A 21,094-nucleotide genomic window follows, 5' to 3' on the forward strand; every position below is an offset into this window, starting at 1 on the left:
TGAATAGGGCTAGAAATTTACTTGTTGTCATTTATCCCCCTAATAAATAGTAACAATTTAACATCTACAGAAGCCTCATTAAAATATTTTTTACCCAAGCTATAGCCTCAGCAGTTCTACTGTTTGCTATTATAATAATGTATTTAAATAATTACCCGATTATTCAAGATAATTCTTCTTATAGTAATTTAATAATTATTTCATCTCTACTACTGAAAAGAGGGGCAGCACCATTTCATTTTTGATTCCCCAATGTTATAGAAGGGCTTTCTTGAATAAACGCTCTTACCCTAATAACATGGCAAAAAATTGCTCCTCTAATATTAATTTCTTACGCAACACAAAATACCTTTATTTTTATAGCAATTATTGCCTCAACTGTTACAGGATCATTAGGTGGACTTAATCAAACTTCTCTACGAAAAATAATAGTTTTTTCATTAGTCAACCACTTGGGATGAATACTAGCAGCCATACAAGCAAATGAATCAATATGATGTATTTATTTTTCTTATAATACATTTTTATCATTCAGATTAACCTTTATATTCAACAACTTTAAAATATTCCACATTAATCAATTATTTAATTCATTCTTCAATTCTAAAATCCTTAAATTTATTTTATTTTTAAACTTACTTTCACTAGGAGGGTTGCCCCCGTTTATTGGATTTTTGCCCAAATGATTAGTTATTCAACTATTAGTGTTAAAAAGTCAATATATGTTAATAACAATTATAACAGTTATAACACTAATTATATTATTTTTTTACTTACGACTATGTTTCGCAGCGTTTATGCTTAATTATTATGAAAATAATTGAACTATTGATATAACTATTAACAAAATTTCTTTTAAGTTAATATTAATTTTACCATTTATCTCTACATTTAGTCTAATCTTAATTTCTACAATTTATTTATTCTTATAAACTATAGTGTAAGGCTTTAAGTTAATTAAACTAATAGCCTTCAAAGCTATAAATATAAGTATAAATCTTTTAAGCCTTAGTAATTTATTACTCCTTTAGAATTGCAGTCTAATGTCATTATTGACTATAAAGCCAAGATTGAATGTTAATTAAATTACTAATGATTAGATTAATATAAAAATTAAAAAGAATAATAGATTTACAGTCTATCGCCTAAACTTCAGCCATTTAATCGCGACAATGGCTATTCTCAACAAATCATAAAGATATTGGAACTTTATATTTTATCTTCGGGGCCTGAGCAGGAATAGTTGGAACATCTCTTAGAATTTTAGTTCGAGCTGAACTGGGTCACCCAGGAGCATTGAATGGAGATGACCAAATTTATAACGTAATTGTAACAGCTCACGCTTTTGTAATAATTTTCTTTATAGTTATACCAATTTTAATTGGTGGGTTCGGAAATTGACTTGTTCCTTTAATATTAGGTGCCCCCGATATAGCATTTCCACGAATAAATAATATAAGATTTTGATTATTACCCCCTTCCCTTACATTACTATTAGTGAGAAGTATAGTAGAAAACGGAGCTGGTACAGGTTGAACAGTTTACCCACCCCTATCATCTGTTATTGCTCACGGAGGAGCTTCAGTTGATCTCGCTATTTTCTCACTCCACTTAGCAGGTATCTCCTCAATTTTAGGGGCAGTTAATTTCATTACAACAGTAATTAATATACGATCTACAGGAATCCCTTTTAATCGAATACCTCTTTTCGTCTGAGCAGTTGTATTAACAGCTTTATTGCTTTCATTGTCATTGCCAGTTTTAGCAGGAGCTATTACTATATTATTAACAGATCGAAACTGAAATACTTCCTTTTTTGACCCCGCCGGAGGGGGGGACCTTATTCTTTACCAGCATTTATTTTGATTCTTTGGACACCCAGAAGTTTATATTTTAATTCTACCAGGATTCGGAATAATTTCTCATATTATTAGTCAAGAATAAGGAAAGAAGGAAACATTTGGATCTCTAGGAATAATTATGCTGTAATAGCAATTAGTTTATTAGGATTTATTGTATGAGCTCATCATATATTTACAGTAGGAATAGATGTAGACTCGTGCCTATTTCACTTCAGCTACAATAATTATTGCAGTACCCACAGGTATTAAAATTTTTAGTTGACTAGCTACATTTCACGGTACACAATTAAACTATTCACCAGCCATATTGTGAGCCCTAGGATTTGTATTCCTATTTACAGTGGGAGGATTAACAGGAGTAGTTCTTTCCAATTCATCTGTAGATATTATTCTTCATGACACATATTACATAGTAGCTCATTTCCACTATGTATTATCAATAGGAGCAGTTTTTGCTATTATAGCAAGATTCGTTCACTGATACTTACTATTTACGGGACTAGTATTAAATCCTAAATGATTAAAAAGTCAATTTATTATTATATTTATTGGAGTAAATTTAACCTTCTTCCCACAACACTTTTTAGGACTAGCTGGTATACCTCGACGTTATTCAGATTACCCAGATGCTTACACAACATGAAATGTAGTTTCTACCATTGGTTCATCTATTTCTTTATTAGGAATTTTATTCTTCCTATTCATTTAAGCTCCATATATAAAGTATTTTACTTTTATTAGAAACTAATGACAACATGAGCTGCCCTTGGCCTTCAAGATAGAGCCTCTCCTCTTATAGAACAACTCACCTTCTTTCATGATCACGCTTTGATAATTTTAGTAATAATTACAACATTAGTAGGTTACTTAATATTTATACTATTCTTTAATTCATACACTAACCGAAATCTTTTACATGGTCAAACTATTGAAATAATTTGAACAATTCTTCCAGCAATTGTCCTGCTATTTATTTCTTTCCCCTCCCTTCGGTTACTATACTTATTAGATGAAATTAACGAACCCTCAGATACATTAAAGGCTATTGGACATCAATGATACTGAAGCTACGAATATTCAGACTTTATAAATGTAGAATTTGATTCATATATAGTTCCAACTAATGAATTAGCAACAGACGGATTCCGGCTTCTAGATGTTGACAACCGCGTAGTTCTTCCCATAATTTCACAGATTCGAATTTTAGTAACAGCTGCAGATGTAATTCACTCATGAACAGTGCCAGCCTTAGGTGTAAAGGTTGACGGAACACCCGGCCGATTAAACCAAACTAATTTCCTAATAAACCGACCTGGATTATTTTATGGTCAATGCTCAGAAATTTGTGGAGCTAATCACAGGTTTATACCTATTGTAATTGAAAGACTTCCTGTAAATCATTTTATCAAATGAGTAACTAATAGAACTAATTCCTAATTTTCATTAGATGACTGAAAGCAAGAACTGGTCTCTTAAACCATTTCATAGTAAATTAGCACTTACTTCTAATGAAAAAAAAAATTAGTTAAAAAATAACATTAGTAACGGGTGATTTTTTTGAGGTTAGGATTTTCATGCATTAGTATTTGACAGATCACGTGGGATTTCAGACATGGTGTCAAAGAGAAAGATGCTCAGTATGCTTTGACATTTCATCATGAATAGACTTACTAACGAGCAACGCTTGCAAATCATTGAATTTTATTACCAAAATCAGTGTTCGGTTCGAAATGTGTTTTATCGACAAATTTTGTTCAGCGATGAGGCTCATTTCTGGTTGAATGGCTACGTAAATAAGCAAAATTGCCGCATTTGGGGTGAAGAGCAACCAGAAGCCGTTCAAGAACTGCCCATGCATCCCGAAAAATGCACTGTTTGGTGTGGTTTGTACGCTGGTGGAATCATTGGACCGTATTTTTTCAAAGATGCTGTTGGACGCAACGTTACGGTGAATGGCGATCGCTATCGTTCGATGCTAACAAACTTTTTGTTGCCAAAAATGGAAGAACTGAACTTGGTTGACATGTGGTTTCAACAAGATGGCGCTACATGCCACACAGCTCGCGATTCTATGGCCATTTTGAGGGAAAACTTCGGACAACAATTCATCTCAAGAAATGGACCCGTAAGTTGGCCACCAAGATCATGCGATTTAACGCCTTTAGACTATTTTTTGTGGGGCTACGTCAAGTCTAAAGTCTACAGAAATAAGCCAGCAACTATTCCAGCTTTGGAAGACAACATTTCCGAAGAAATTCGGGCTATTCCGGCCGAAATGCTCGAAAAAGTTGCCCAAAATTGGACTTTCCGAATGGACCACCTAAGACGCAGCCGCGGTCAACATTTAAATGAAATTATCTTCAAAAAGTAAATGTCATGAACCAATCTAACGTTTCAAATAAAGAACCGATGAGATTTTGCAAATTTTATGCGTTTTTTTTTTTTTTAAAGTTATCAAGCTCTTAAAAAATCACCCTTTAGAAGGTAATCATTCTCAAGCAACACAAGGACTATTTTTTACGGTTCTTCTAGGAATTTATTTTACTATTCTGCAAGCATACGAATACATCGAAGCACCATTTACCATTGCAGACTCAGTTTATGGTTCTACCTTTTTCATAGCAACAGGATTTCACGAAATTCATGTATTAATCGGAACAACATTTCTTCTAGTATGTTTAATTCGACATTTAAACAACCATTTTTCTAAAACTCACCACTTTGGATTTGAAGCAGCTGCATGATACTGACATTTTGTTGATATCGTCTGATTATTCCTTTATATTTCAATTTATTGATGAGGAGGATAATTAATTTTTATCTATATAGTATACTAGCTGACCCCGCAGCCGTTGTTCTGCGTGAAATTATGTATTTTGAAATGAAAAGACAAAAAATCGTATTGTGTTGATAATCATTTATTTGCGATTTTTCTAAATATTTTTTTCAATGTAACGCAGCTTGATAAACAACATTTTTGGTTTCTGTTCCGGTGCGTAAATGTACAGAGAAGATGGTTTCCCAACTCATGAGCACGCCACGTATATCTGGCTGTGTGAAAAACATAGCATTTCCAAACTTATGTCACCCACTATACGACTATCCTGTTGATCGTCATCTCAAATTCAATTTTCACTGAAAACGGAATACGTTTGAACTGAAATGGCAAATCAGTAGAACTCAAAGAAATCCGTAGAATCAAGCATTCTGCCCCTTATATTTGGTAGGTGCGTTACAATCAGATTGCGAAACATCATAACGACAGATCCAACTTTGAGACGCAAATGATGCGGTTCCATACTACCAAGCCTCTCCAAGGAATTTAAAATTTCCACTGAATATTTCACGGTGTCGTCTTTATTGTCAAGATGATCGATCAATTTGTATGGCCGCAAGACTCCCGAAATTTGACTTTGAATCTTTCAGTTTGAGTCAACAACATAGGTATTTGTGGCAGCTAACATTGCTCGGGCACTCAAGGAATCGTACTTACGATAATTTGGCCAATGTTCGTATAAATATTCATGATGAGTCCATCTTTCGTGAATTGATAAACGGCATATGGGATTGATATCAAACCACCGGAAGTATCAACCGGTATTGGCCCATTTTCAATTCTTAGCGTATACGATGTAAAATGTCTTCGGCAATGTAATTTTTGGCCGTATCCTATAATTGACGCTAATTTGAAGGCTGATCATCGCGAAAAGTGTGCGAACTTCAATGGCATTCGAAGTAGCTATCGTTTGATTCCAGTGATTATCATGTTCTAGCAATTGTAATTGATGGCATGATTCTCAAAAAGTTGCACACACCGTACCATTCACACTACGCAATGACTGAAATGAATTTTAACCGCGTATATTAATCAATAGCAACTGAAGGTAGAAGCAATTGTCGTTTTTCGGGTGGAATGTGTAAATTCGTCCTAAGGAATTAGTTGAGAACACACCTGGATGCCCGTTTACTGGTTCGCCTTGCTTTCTGCGTAAACATTTCTTCGACGATACATTCTATTTATAATATCGAGGCATTTCCGAATAGAGCAATGTTCTTGCAAACGAATTACTGACGCAAATTGAGAAAAAACTCGTCAATGTCAATGCCAATGTTGTTGGAAGTGTTTCCGCTGGCTGTACTGTATTCTCTGGGTTGAAAAACACTCTTTAGCCTTTCTCCAAATGAACTGCGAGACGCACAACAGTCGAAAAACGTTTATGAATTGCAAAAGTAAATACCCTACAAAGCGCTTTATTGCAGTTCACGTATCGACCGTATCGTTCAAGACCAATAATCGACATGTTGCTTCCTATGATGACGTATGTACAAACGTAATACTGCAATACTCAACATTGATATGAGCTTTGAATGTGAATTAGACAATAATGGCGAATATGGTACGATCCATGTGTTATCAACTTCGATACTCACGCCTCTGAATTGAATGCTAAATGTTCTGCCATTGTCGTCTGGTGAGCAACGACGATAGAGTGGATATCCATTATTTCCAGTTTGCGATTTCGAAAGAAAAGTACGTGGATACTGTTTCGTGCATTTATTGACAGACATACAAACCGGAATGATTTCATCAATTTGATCTGGTGTAACCACCTTCCACCATCCAAAGAAGAATGTGTGCGTGCGGCAAACCTCTCTCTTGCCACTCAACAGAGTACATCTAGCATCTAACAACACCATATATGCGTTGCTTCAAGATAATGTCCGTTGCTTCAACATAATGTCCGTCGAAGCTGTTGCTTGAAAAGTCTTGCTGTGACATCGTAATGATCACTTTCTGATTGATCGCGATCCATAATACCGCAATATGTAATGTATGTTGATGCCAAAAAGAATGCCGACCGATATTAGCGCGACCTCTTCGTGGCATCGTAACAAATTTTAACCTGTAATTGATCACTTTGTGTGCAACACACATAACATTTTCACTGAATAATTTTCAAAAATTTTTGAAGCAAGCGACAAAATTGAACGATTCAAATAATTGAAAAACAAAACAAAAAAATTGAAAAAAAATTGTATGGAAAAAATTAACTTTTTAGAATTGTCCAATTTTCCGACTTTTCCTCACGAAAAGCATACAGATTTTTTTATTTCTAAACCTTCCCCGATCCCCGCAGAACATTTTCTGAAAATTTCATCAAGATTGGTGCAGTCGTTCTCTCAGCGTTACTAATAAACAAACATTCATTCGTTTGCATGGGAAAAAGAAAAGGACTGGTTTTAAGAGTTTTCCGGCAATTATTCGAATTTTTCTTGCCGTAAAAACCTTCCTTGAACCTCAAAGAACATTTTAAAAAAAGAATTGGCAAAATTGGTCCAGGCGTTGTTGAGTTATGCGCTTACCAACACATTTTGCGATTCATTTTTATATATAAAAAGATAAGTATATTTGACTTCCAATCGTAAGGTCTACTAATTAGTAGTATAGATAATTTTTTCAATTACTATTATAGCATCAATTCTAATTATCATCACCAGTTTAGTTATAACACTAGCCTCTATTTTATCAAAAAAAGCACTAACAGATCGTGAAAAATGTTCTCCCTTTGAATGCGGATTTGACCCCAAATCTTCTTCACGACTACCCTTTTCCCTTCGATTTTTTTTAATCACAATTATTTTCTTAATTTTTGATGTAGAAATTGCCCTTATTTTACCTATAATTTTAATTATTTTAATTTCTAACATCATTATATGAACTACAACAAGAATTGTATTCATTATTATCTTAATTATTGGACTATATCATGAGTGAAACCAAGGAATATTAAATTGATCAAATTAGGGTTGTAGTTAATTATAACATTTGATTTGCATTCAAAAAGTATTGAAATATCAATCTACCTTATAACTCAGAATATGAAGTGATTTATTGCAATTAGTTTCGACCTAATCTTAGGCATTTTATGCCCTTATTCTAATTAAATTAATTAATAATTGAAGCCAACAAGAGGCTTATCACTGTTAATGAACTGAGACCGCTCTCCAATTAAGGACGTATGACGTTCAGGAAAAAGCTGCTAACTTTTATCTTTTAATGGTTAAACTCCATTTGTACTTCTGTTTATATAGTTTAATAAAAGCATTACAATTTCATTGTAAAAATAAAATTTTCTATTTTTATAAATTACTAAATATAGTACACTACATCCAAGAATTATTCAATTACCCTAACATCTTCAGTGTTATGCTCTATTTTAAGCTACTTGAATAAAAAATTAAAAAAAAATTTAAACAAGAAAATAATTCATAAAACAAATAATAAAAGATAAATCTTTAAATTATTATTGTGCATAACAGACACATACTGAGAAAATCTAACTAATTCACTATATAAATTTTGACCCCCTAAAAATTCTGACCAACCCTGATCAAAAGACTTACACACTCTTATTCCTAATATTAAAGGATAGTTAATAATATCGTAAGTCGAAATATAAGGCATAAACCACATAGAGCCAGAAAAATAGCTCACTAAATAATTATGTAAAGACTTATTAAAATAAAATAAAGAAACATTAGAAATTAAATATCCCAATACACCTCCTACTACACAAACAAATAAAGTTAATAATTTTAAATAACTAGGTAAACAAATTATATGAGGAGTAGGAAAATTTATCAACTCAGTATACTACCTCCAACAATTCTCATTACTAATAAACCGCTTATACCTCGCATTATAACTCAGCCCTCATCTCTCAACATATTTAAAGAACCACAGTTTAATTCTCCAGTTATAGTGTAATAAACCAGCCGAAAAGAATGACAAACAGTTAGCCCAGTAGAAAAAAATAAAGAAAAAAAGAAAATATATTAATATAACTTAACGAAACAACTTCTAAAATCAAATCCTTAGAATAAAACTCAGCTAAAAAGGGTATACCGCATAAAGCCAAATTAGCTACATTTAAACACCCAGAAGTCAAGGGTATATACACACCCAATCCTCCCATCAAGCGAATGTCCTGAGAATTGTTTATATTATGAATAATAGCTCCAGCACACATAAACATTAATGCCTTAAATAAAGCATGAGTTAATAGATGAAAAAAGCAAGCTTATAAAACCCTATAGATAAAATTCTTATTATAAGACCTAATTGTCTTAACGAAGAAAGAGCAATAATTTTCTTTAGATCAAATTCAAAATTAGCCCCTAATCCTGCCATAAATTTTGTTAACCCAGAAAGCAACAATAATAGGTCTCCCAACCATCTACCTCTTAATAAAACATGAAATCGAATTAATAAATAAACACCAGCAGTTACCAAGGTTAAAGAATCAACTAAAGCTGTGTACAGGTGTAGGAGCTGCTATAGCAGCGGGCAGCCAAGAAGAAAAAGGAATCTGAGCTCTTTTAGTTATAGCAGCTAACATAATTAATGCTCCAATAAATTCTATTTCAACGCTATTCTTCATGCTTTCTACATAAAAAATATAATTTCAGCTTCCATAATTTAATATTCAAGCAATTGCCAATAAAAAAGCCACATTTCCAATCTGATTAGACAGCGCAGTAAGTATTCCAGCATTATAAGGCTTAACATTTTGAAAATAAATAACTAAACCCCCAGCCATCTCACCCTAATAAAATTCTATTTAAATTTATTAATAATATTATTGAAAACAGAAATATTAAAACTAATATAATAAAACGATTAATATTTGTGTCTACTCTCAGATATTCCTTTCTATAATAAATCACTAAAGAAGCAATTAAAAAAACAAAATATATAATTAGTAATCTCATTCAATCAAACAAAAAAGTTATTACAATTCTAGTTGAATTTAAACTGACAACTTCTCACTCTAAAAATAAAGAATAATCATTTAACAAAAACACTAATCTAGAAGTAAAAAAAACTAATTCTAATAGTGATTAAAATTAAAAATCTAATTCTACAAATTGATAAATATTTCACGATCTAAAATGATAAACCTCATTTCATTGACACCACAAATCAATATTTTAAATAAACTATTTAGATCTAAAGTCAAAATAAACAAATATCTCTCTTTAAAATCAATAGATTTAAAGGAAATCAATGAAGAAATAACAAAAAAAAAATTCACGAATCTTACCCCCTCTAAATGAATAAACCCCTGAAAAAATCTTTCCATGTTGACTATAAGCATATAAATACAAAGTAACGGGTGATTTTTTTGAGGTTAGGATTTTCATGCATTAGTATTTGACAGATCACGTGGGATTTCAGACATGGTGTCAAAGAGAAAGATGCTCAGTATGCTTTGACATTTCATCATGAATAGACTTACTAACGAGCAACGCTTGCAAATCATTGAATTTTATTACCAAAATCAGTGTTCGGTTCGAACGCTTTTTTATCGACAAATTTTGTTCAGCGATGAGGCTCATTTCTGGTTGAATGGCTACGTAAATAAGCAAAATTGCCGCATTTGGGGTGAAGAGCAACCAGAAGCCGTTCAAGAACTGCCCATGCATCCCGAAAAATGCACTGTTTGGTGTGGTTTGTACGCTGGTGGAATCATTGGACCGTATTTTTTCAAAGATGCTGTTGGACGCAACGTTACGGTGAATGGCGATCGCTATCGTTCGATGCTAACAAACTTTTTGTTGCCAAAAATGGAAGAACTGAACTTGGTTGACATGTGGTTTCAACAAGATGGCGCTACATGCCACACAGCTCGCGATTCTATGGCCATTTTGAGGGAAAACTTCGGACAACAATTCATCTCAAGAAATGGACCCGTAAGTTGGCCACCAAGATCATGCGATTTAACGCCTTTAGACTATTTTTTGTGGGGCTACGTCAAGTCTAAAGTCTACAGAAATAAGCCAGCAACTATTCCAGCTTTGGAAGACAACATTTCCGAAGAAATTCGGGCTATTCCGGCCGAAATGCTCGAAAAAGTTGCCCAAAATTGGACTTTCCGAATGGACCACCTAAGACGCAGCCGCGGTCAACATTTAAATGAAATTATCTTCAAAAAGTAAATGTCATGAACCAATCTAACGTTTCAAATAAAGAACCGATGAGATTTTGCAAATTTTATGCGTTTTTTTTTTTTAAAAAGTTATCAAGCTCTTAAAAAATCACCCTTTATAAGCAGCACTAAAAAAGATAATAACGATAAAGAAATTATAGGAACCCAAGATCAACTTACAATTATATTTAATAAAGAAATTTCCCCCAATAAATTTAAAGAAGGTGGTGCAGCTATATTACAAGCTCTTAACAAAAATCATCATAAAGTTATTGACGGCATAAAATTTAATAAACCCTTATTGATTAATAAACTTCGACTCCCCAATCGTTCATATGTAATATTGGCTAAACAAAATAAATAATCCAGATGAACTTAATCCATGAGCAATTATTAAAGTATAAGAACCACAAAGACCTCAATAAGTTAAAGTTATTAAACCCCCTAAAACAATTCCTATAAAAAAGCCAAAATTAAAGATAAATATAACAGATAATAATTAAATATATAATTACTCAATAAATAAAAATTCATTGTATTTAAATTGTTATACAAATAAAAAATTCCAACCAGCATAGGTAAAGAAACCAACAATGTATAAAATAAAAGATAAACCCCAGCTTGAAGACGCTCTGGCTGATACCCCCAACCCAAAATTAAAAACAAAGTAGGAATTAATCTTATTTCAAAAAATAAATAAAAAAACAAAACAAATTCATTCTTCTGAAAGTTAACACCAAAAAAATTAACAAAATCAAAACATTAAATAAAAATAAATTTTTATAATTATTATACTTATAAACAGACTCACTAGCACTGATCATAAGTGTACAAATCCAAAGTCTCAATAAAATAAGACCATAAGAAATAACATCAAATCCTAAAAAATATGAGATATTTACAAAATAATTAGTACAATAATTTAAAATAATGAAAACAAAAGTTACAATAAATAATAAATTCTGAACCATTCAAAATAAACCATTTATAAAACAAATAGGACTAATAAAAAGTATTATAAAAATCAATTTTAACATTGTAATACATTAAACGATTGAAAATAATCATTCCCATGTGTACGAATTATAGAAACTAAAATTGAAAGACCCAAAGCACCTTCACACACTCTAAAAGTTAAAAATATTATACTAAAAAATCTTCTATAATTCATTAAATTTAAATAAATAAACAAAAGAAAAATAAACTTAATACTATATATTCCAAGCTTAAAAGCATAGATCAGTCACCGACTAAACCTCGTACTGAGCAGTTGAGTTAGCGTCTTTCTCTGTGTTTACAGCTATTCATATAGCTCTCTTTTGGTGTTTTTTTTTTTTTTTGCACACCGGTCTGCTTACTTCAGTAACGCGATTAATACTTATTTTAAGTGAGAAATATAATCCAATACTTATATAAGTGTATTTTAATTTTTCCACTATGCCCCCGGTGGGCTTCTAGTTCGGGGACAACAGGTTTGCTGCGCTGGCCCAAGGTCCCCAACCAAAACGTAAAAAATCGTATCAAAAACTGCAAGATGTTTATCCTGACTTACCGCCAATAAAAAGTGATGACCCAAAGTATATAGTGATTAAATCCGATGAGAATACTACACCGCTTTCGAAGGTTTCTTGTTTTCGTGTTTACAATGCCTTACTCACCGTGAGCAAAGATATAAACAAAATTAGTGAATTACGCGACGGCAGCCTATTACTGCTAGTGAAAAATAAGCAAGTAGCAGACAAGTTTATAAAAACGAAATGTCTTTTCAACATTGGCGCTGTTAGCGCTAACTATCATCAACATCTTAATTGTAACAAAGGCACCATTTATGCACCGTTCTTAAACGATGTGCCTGAAAGCGAAATAATAGAAGGACTGAGTTCTTACGAAGTTTCCGCGGTTTATAAGTTCACTCGCAAAGTTGAAGGTGTTATAAAGCCTACTGGTGTTATACTAATATCATTCAACAGTTATTCCCTTCCAAACAAAATAAACATCGCATGGAGGATGATCTCTGTGCGACCGTACGTGCCTAATCCAATGCGCTGCAGGTCATGTCAGAAATTGGGTCATACGCAAAAACATTGTAAAGGCTCCCCAACATGCGAAATTTGCAATTTTCCCTCTCCACACTGCATCCGAGTTATGTGTGCGAATTGTTCTGGCGAGCATCGCTCTTCTGACTATACGTGTCCAAAGTATAAGCAAACCAAAGAAATTTTGAAAATAAAGACACTAGAAAAGTGCAGTATGCACGAGGCCCTCAAAAAGTATAAAGAAAATACTTCCCTCCCTTCCCTCACTGCTAGCTTTGCACATGTGCTTCAACCTGCAAAAGAGGTATCCTCTGAAACTACCACACCAATTAAAATTTCAGCTATCAACAATTCCACAAAATCTAAAAATACTCATAGAACCGCCGACAATGACTTGCCTACTATATCAAAACAAAACGCAGAGGTCAACTCTGCACCCAACTCATCATTAAAATCTTTAACTAGCAAAAATCACTCATCAAACGCCAACAATAAGCATATTTCCATCAACAAGCCTACATCGATCAGTTCTGACTACAACAACGTCTCACATTCAGCTAAAAATATCAGCGACAACTGTACCCAACAAGACTCTTTCTTAAATCCCAAACTTTTCAGTCCAACAACAGCCTCTGTCATTCTGTCATTTCTAACTTAAACAACTCCTTAAACTCGCTTAATAAATATACTGACTTCAAAAATACTACTATCAACACTACTGTGCAATCTAATCCACCTAATCACGAAAATTTCTTTCCAACAACAAGCATTTCCAACGACAATCAATACTCTACTGAACATATGGAACAAATAGAAATTGACTCTGAATAAATACGCTTAGCTTTTACTCTCTTTTGAACTAGTACTCAATTGGTGACACTCAGCTTCAACTGACTGCTCATACGAGTTGAAATTCTAGCTCTCTTCTGTTTCCCTTTTTCTTTTCTTCCTACATAGATCTTATGATTCCAATATTACAATGGAATTTAAACGGCTACACTAATAATTACAATGAGCTTCAATTATTAATACAAGATCATACCCCAGCTATTATACTCTTAAATGAAACTCACATCTCTTTCAACTTGTCGGCTTTTACTCCTAAGCAGTACATTGGCATGTTTCACAATCTTCCACATATTAGCACAAGTAAAAGAGGCATTGCGATTCTCATTAGAAGAGATATTCCACACAAAATTAATGCCATTCAATCCAACTTGCTGGCTATGTCGATCGAAATTATCTTAGTTAAAAAAATCACCATTATCTGCACCTATATTGCACCAGACGAACAATTTACCCGTACAGACATCCTGCAATTAATCAACCAAGCTTCTACTCCTTTAATTTTCGCTGGTGATTTTAATGCATGGAGTCCACTATGGGGCTCTCCAATAGCCAACAAGAGGGGCAAATGCATTGAAGATGCTTTACTTTCCTCTAACTTAATATGTTTGAATAACGGATCCGCGACGCACTTTTCCACTCATTCCACTTTTTCCCATGTAGATCTTACAATGTGCACCAACACACTTGTCACAGAGTGCGAATGGAGTATACTCGATCACTTGCATGGAAGCGATCACTTCCCCATTGTACTAAAATTGCACCTAGGTTCAACAACTAAAAACCACAAAATAAATAAGGTATTCAAAACTGATTACGCTGATTGGGAGAAGTTCCAGACACATTGCGAGATAAATAGCAATAATACCCCAATATCTGACAACCCTAACCAAGAAAGTGCGAGTTTAACAAAAATTATTCGTTCAGCAGCGAATGTTAGCATTCCTCATACAAAGCCAATAGCAAGTTCAAAGAGTGTTCCTTGGTGGAATAAAGAAATCGCTGAATTGCGGGCAAAAAAACAGACAGCTTGGTATGAGTACAAACGGGCTCGAACACTAGTCAACTTAATATCTTTCAGGAAAGCCAATGCTCTTTTCCGTCGTTCCGCGAAATAGGCCAAGCGTAAATGTTTTCAGGATTTCACAAGCAAAATAAATCCTTCGTCTAGCCCTAAGTTAATATGGAACGCTTTAAAAAAACTTTCTGGAGTGCCTAGAAATCTAACCATTCAATGCGTAAAGGGGCCAACAGGTTTGGTAACCAATCCATTCGAAATTTCCGAGTTATTTGCAAACCACTATTCTGAAACAAGCTCAGATATTTCATTCAGCACACAGTTTCAAACCTCTAAAACCACCACACTGTCCGACACTTCCTACTCTGTCTCCCCTCTTTCTTTTTCTGCTAGACAAATAGAAACCAGCATTTCACTGTCTGAATTCGAGTTCGTTGCATCTACCGATAAAGGTAAGTCGCCGGGGCAAGATAAAATTTCTTATCCAATTATCAGACATATGCCGAAAAGTCTCAAGCTCCGATTGGTAAAGCTTTATAACAAAATTTTCAATACTGGTGTCTACCCCCAATTTTGGAAAACGTCCTGTGTTATACCAATACTTAAATCACACAAATCCTCCGATGAACTTGCTAACTATAGGCCGATTTCCCTCCTTCCAAGTATGGGCAAAATTTTGGAAAAGATCGTGGCAAACCGCTTGATGTGGTATGCTCAGCGAAACAAGTTCATATCACCGAAACAAGTCGCCTACAAAAAAGGTCAAGGCACGTTAGACGCTTTAATCCAACTTGACTACTTCATTACTAACGCTTTGTCCAGCAAAAACCACGTGTCCGTACTATCTCTGGACTTCCACAGAGCTTTCGACAAAATTGGAGCCCATATTATTATTCGAAAACTTAGAAAATGGAAAATAGGCCAGAATATGATACGTTTTATTACCAACTTTCTCACAAACAGAAAACTCAAAGTCAACGTAAATGGTTTTCTTTCTTCAACACTCCCACTTTCTAATGGTACGCCGCAAGGCTCACCTCCTTCAGCCTTCCTTTTTATCATTGCTTTCGATGATATTAGTAGGATGATAAAAAATTACAAAGGAGTTGAGCACCAGATCTATGCTGACGATGTCCTAATCTACACAAAAGTCTCTGACGTTAATTTAGCGCAATCCTTATTTACTAATATACTCGCCAGAATTGAGACTTGGTCACTGGAGTCTGGTGCTTCACTTTCTTTAGACGAAACACATATCCTTCATGTATGTAGGAAGCAAAATTGCAACGGTATTTCACTTACCCACAACCAAACTAACATCGAATGTAAAACACAGCTGAAATTACTAGGATTAATTTTTGACTCTAAGTATAATTTTAATGCTCACTGTAAATATGTCAGAAACTCGTTAATGACACGATTAAATATTGTTAAATATCTCTCGTCTAAGCATTCATTTATTCATCCGAACACACTAGTCAATGTTGTCAGATCTTTGCTAACTTCAAGATAGAATTATAGATTCTTCGCTCCAAATTCTTGCGAAAACGGCTGAGAACACCAACCCATTACTAAATACAACTATCACCCATGCCACGAAAAAAAGAAAAATTCCAAGAATACAATCGGCTATTTCGAGATGCTTAAGTTTCGCTGAAGAAAATAATATTTTACGTAACGCAATATGCAAATTCACCACACGACATCCTCCCTGGCTGATTTACCGCTGAAGGATCTGCTATCCTTCACGCAGTTAATCACGCAAAAAAGACTAAAGGAAAGTTCCTCATCTGTACAGACAGCAAATCGTGTATGTCTGCAATAACGTCTCCTTTCAATCGCAATCCCATAATAGAAGTTATCAGGGACGCGGTCATTGGTGCCCCTCAGAAAATCCAAGTAATGTGGATCCCTGGCCATGCTGGTATTTCAGGCAACCACTTTGCAGACCTCGCTGCGAAAAATGTAGCCAGGACTCCTGCCTTAACATACTATGCCTCATCCAAGCAAGACATTTCTAACCTTATTAAGCACAAAAGGCATCAAAAAAACGGAAGCGAATGGAAAACATTTAAACATCACTACGCGGACATAAACCCAGCCAAAAATCGAATAATCTACTCGTCAACAGTTCCAACGAGCGCAATGAAGACATATACCCGATTAAGGATTGGACACACTATCATAACAAACGCGCACTTACTATCGGGTAAAAGCCCATCCATTTGCCCCCTTTGCGAGGACACCGCTTCTATCAAACACTTACTCACCCTCTGTCCGATGCTTCACTCAACAGCCCACAACTCTGGCAACATTGATCTCATAAAACTACTAAGTGAACCTTCAGAAAAAAACGTTATGATTGTTTATAGATTCTTAAAAACCAACGATTTGTTAAAACATATTTAAGCAACTTACATCTTTACTAACCCTTAGCAAATAGAACTTTTTACCTAGTTATAATTACAAGGCGGCTGAAGGCCTCGTAGCCAGTGCTGCGTTTATGTATTTATATAATAAAACTCCTTTTGTTATATGAATTATTATAAATAAATAAATAAATAAATAAAAGCATAGATAATAAATGCTTACGATTAGAAACAAAAACCAAAATTCCTATTAAAAATAAAAAACAAGGTTATCCTCAATACAAACTCATTAACATTAGTTTTAATAGTTTAATAAAAACATTGGTCTTGTAAACCAAAATTAAGATTTTGTCTTTTAAAACTTCAAGAGAAAAGAAATAACTTTATCATTAATCCCCAAAATTAATATTTTAAATAAACTACCTCCTGAAATTATACAACTCTTTCTATATTCTTCAACACTAATCTCAATATTAATTTTTATTCAAATAAATTACCCCTTAGCAATAGGATTAATATTATTAATTCAAACATTACAAATTTGTTTGATCACTGGATTAATAGCTAAAAGATTATGATTTTCATACGTCTTATTTTTAATTTTTTTAGGAGGTATACTAGTTCTATTTATTTACGTAACTTCCCTGGCATCAAATGAAATATTTTCTCTCTCCATAAAATTAACAACTATCTGTATCATAATTATATTAACTCTAACACTAATTGCCGTATTTTTAGATAAACTATCAACATCTTCATTTATCCAAAATTTAGAAATACAACCTTTATATAATTTTAACTTAACCGTCTCTGAAAACTCTTTAAGTCTCCATAAACTATACAACTACCCAACAAATTTTATCACTATTCTATTAATAAACTATCTATTAACTACATTAATCGGAGTAGTAAAAAATACTAAATTATTTTATGGACCTCTTCGACAAATAAACTAATGAACAAACCTTTACGAACCCAACACCCCTTATTTAAAATTGCAAATAATGCACTAGTAGATCTTCCAGCCCCAATTAATATTTCAGCATGATGAAATTTCGGGTCATTATTAGGTCTATGTTTAATTATTCAAATTCTGACAGGATTATTTTTAGCTATACACTATACTGCAGATATCAATTTAGCATTCAATAGTGTAAACCACATTTGTCGCGATGTAAACTATGGGTGATTATTACGAACTCTTCATGCTAACGGTGCATCATTTTTCTTCATTTGTATTTACTTACATGTTGGACGTGGAATCTACTACGGGTCTTGTTTATTTACCCCCACCTGATTAGTAGGAGTACTAATTTTATTCCTAGTAATAGCAACAGCATTCATAGGGTATGTATTACGCTGAGGTCAAATATCTTTTTGAGGTGCCACAGTTATTACTAACTTATTATCAGCTATCCCTTACTTAGGAATTGACCTAGTCCAATGAGTATGGGGAGGGTTTGCTGTAGATAACGCCACGCTTACACGATTCTTTACATTCCGCTTCATCCTACCATTTATTGTACTAGCAATAACCTTAATTCATTTACTCTTCCTCCTTCAAACAGGCTCTAATAATCCTATCGGGCTAAACTCTAATATTGACAAAATTCCCTTCCACCCCTACTTCTCATACAAGGATATTGTAGGATTTGTTATTATAATTGCAGCACTAATTCTACTAACACTAATTAATCCCTATCTACTAGGAGACCCAGATAATTTCATTCCTGCCAATCCACTAGTTACTCCGGTACATATTCAACCAGAATGATATTTCCTATTCGCTTATGCAATTCTACGATCTATTCCAAATAAACTTGGGGAGTAATCGCCCTAGTCCTCTCAATTGCCATTTTAGCAATCCTTCCCTTCTATCACTTACGAAAGTTCCGAGGTATTCAATTCTATCCTATTAACAAAATCCTATTTTGAACTATAGTTGTTACAGTAATTTTATTAACATGAATTGGAGCACGACCAGTATGTATTAGTAGGTCAAATCTTAACTGTAATTTCCTTCTTATATTACATTATTAACCCCTTAGTAAATAAATGATGAGACAATTTAATTAATTAGTCAATGAGCTTGAACAAGCATATGTTTTGAAAACATAAGTTAGAAATCAACCTTTCTATTGACTTTACTAAATTTTATTGACCACATATAATAAATCAACAATAATTTTAACTCAATAATGAATAATAAAAAATTTAATGAAAAAGGTAAAAAACTCTTTCAAGCTAAATATATTAATTTATCATAACGAAATCGAGGTAAAGTCCCTCGAGCTCAATTAAAAACAAATGAAATAAATGTTAACTTAACATCTATATATATGGGGGGGGGTGGGGGGGGGGGGAAATCCGGTGAATTGTTAGTAAAAAAACAATGGTAACAATGGTAATGGTAGGCACCTTGCCGCGGTGCAGAGGCTTAGCCGCAAGGCATACTCGGCGCCCCCCAACCGGCGTGGATGGTGCTGTTCAGCACTATTCAGGCAGGTTGTCGGAAGCCGCATGCGTGCGGCGACCAAGGTCTACCACCTCCTAATCCAGGGTGTCATGCGACCCGTGCCCACTGGATGATTTGCAGCCAGGAGGAACATTCGGCTGTATTCTAACGGAGCCTTCCCAACACCGGGCCGAATTGGGAAGTAACGGTGGCCTTACCGCGCCAAGGGGCTCTGGTGCGGCGGACCTTCCCGATCCCCATAAAGACCATAGACCCGACAGCTCACCCTGTTGAGCCAAGGGTCGCAAGAAAAAGATGAACGAATTTACGCAAAAACGAAAACAAACACTGAAACCGGAACTGATGACGGACACAGCGCAACTACAAGGGACAACGGCAGCGGACAAAGACAAGGAGGTCGGAGCAGCGGAAGGCAAGAGGGGTAGAGGGGCCAGGCGTAAGCCCAGCTTCTATGCCGCTCTCACGCCAGAGGAGCGCTCGCTGTTCGAGGAGCACGCCAGGGAGGATGTTGACGACGTGGCCTCTTGCAGCGGAGCTCACCTGGGGGGAATGACTAGCGCCGATGAAGCTAAGGACATCGCCAAGACCCCCGCCGGAGGGTGCAGTGGGTCAGCCTCTGGTGAGTCGTGTCGGGCAGAGCCTGACGGCTCGAAAAAGAGAAGGAGGAGAAGACGCAGAAGAGGTGGGCAACGCCCCCTCCCAGAAGCTGGCCGACCCGGCGGGTGCGGTGATCCACGGAGGAGAGGGATGAGTGGCTCCACTATGAGGTGGTACTTACGCCACCTCCATGATGGGAAAACCCCGGAGGAGGCGGAGGCTCTAGCCAGGAGCAAGGGCCAAAGGAGTAATGTCACCCCGGCAACTGGACGAGACAGCAATGTGCCAGCTCGAGCACAGGGCAGCGGTAGCAGTGGCCGTGGCCTGGTCAGCACAACGCCGTCCGTACGGCGGGGCGAAAGCAGGGCATTGCCCGCAGACACATGTGCCCAGGCCGAAAAACGCAAAAGCGGCCAAATCACGCCACAGGAGCCCCTACGATCCAAGAGGGTGAGGGGCACAGACGAGAAAGCACCTGGGGGCCAACATTCTGGACCGGCTCCTCACCGGGTGGAAGAGGGGCGGCGCGGGTATGCGGATGCTGTTAGGGGCATTCGCATGGCTGTTCTGCCTCTCAAATACCCGGCGGAATCGCTAAACCCGGAGCAGCTCACCGTGCTGCAGGACATCCTCATGGACGAGGTGTGTGGAGGAGTCGAATACACGGCGTCTTTCCTTGGTATTGACTTCAGGGGAGGCATGATGCAGGTAGACTGCTATGACGAGTCGTCCGTCGACTGGCTGAAGGAGCACGCTCCAAAGCTGGGAGGCTGGACGGGCCCTGTCCTCTGCGCGAAGAGGGTGGAGGACGTGCCAATCATGCACAGCATGACGGTTTTCCTCCCTCGGAGTGGGGACAGGTCCTACGAGTACGCCCTGGGCCTGGTGAGGAACCAGAAC

The 21,094-nt window shown here is 35.6% G+C and overlaps 1 protein-coding gene and 3 pseudogenes across 2 annotated transcripts in view; 2 read left to right on the forward strand and 2 right to left on the reverse strand.

Annotated features, from left to right (window-relative positions):
• Positions 1-21,094, reverse strand: part of LOC125779382 (uncharacterized) — a 554,603-nt gene that overhangs the window by 316,084 nt on the left and 217,425 nt on the right. The gene's annotated exons all lie outside the window — the stretch shown is intronic.
• On the forward strand, positions 7-824 carry LOC125779546 (NADH-ubiquinone oxidoreductase chain 2-like; annotated as a pseudogene).
• Positions 8,571-9,463, reverse strand: LOC125779730 (NADH-ubiquinone oxidoreductase chain 5-like; annotated as a pseudogene).
• LOC125779354 (cytochrome b-like) lies at positions 17,796-19,201 on the forward strand (annotated as a pseudogene).

Source organism: Bactrocera dorsalis, chromosome 6 (assembly GCF_023373825.1).
Source record: "Bactrocera dorsalis isolate Fly_Bdor chromosome 6, ASM2337382v1, whole genome shotgun sequence".
Taxonomy (NCBI): domain Eukaryota; kingdom Metazoa; phylum Arthropoda; class Insecta; order Diptera; family Tephritidae; genus Bactrocera; species Bactrocera dorsalis.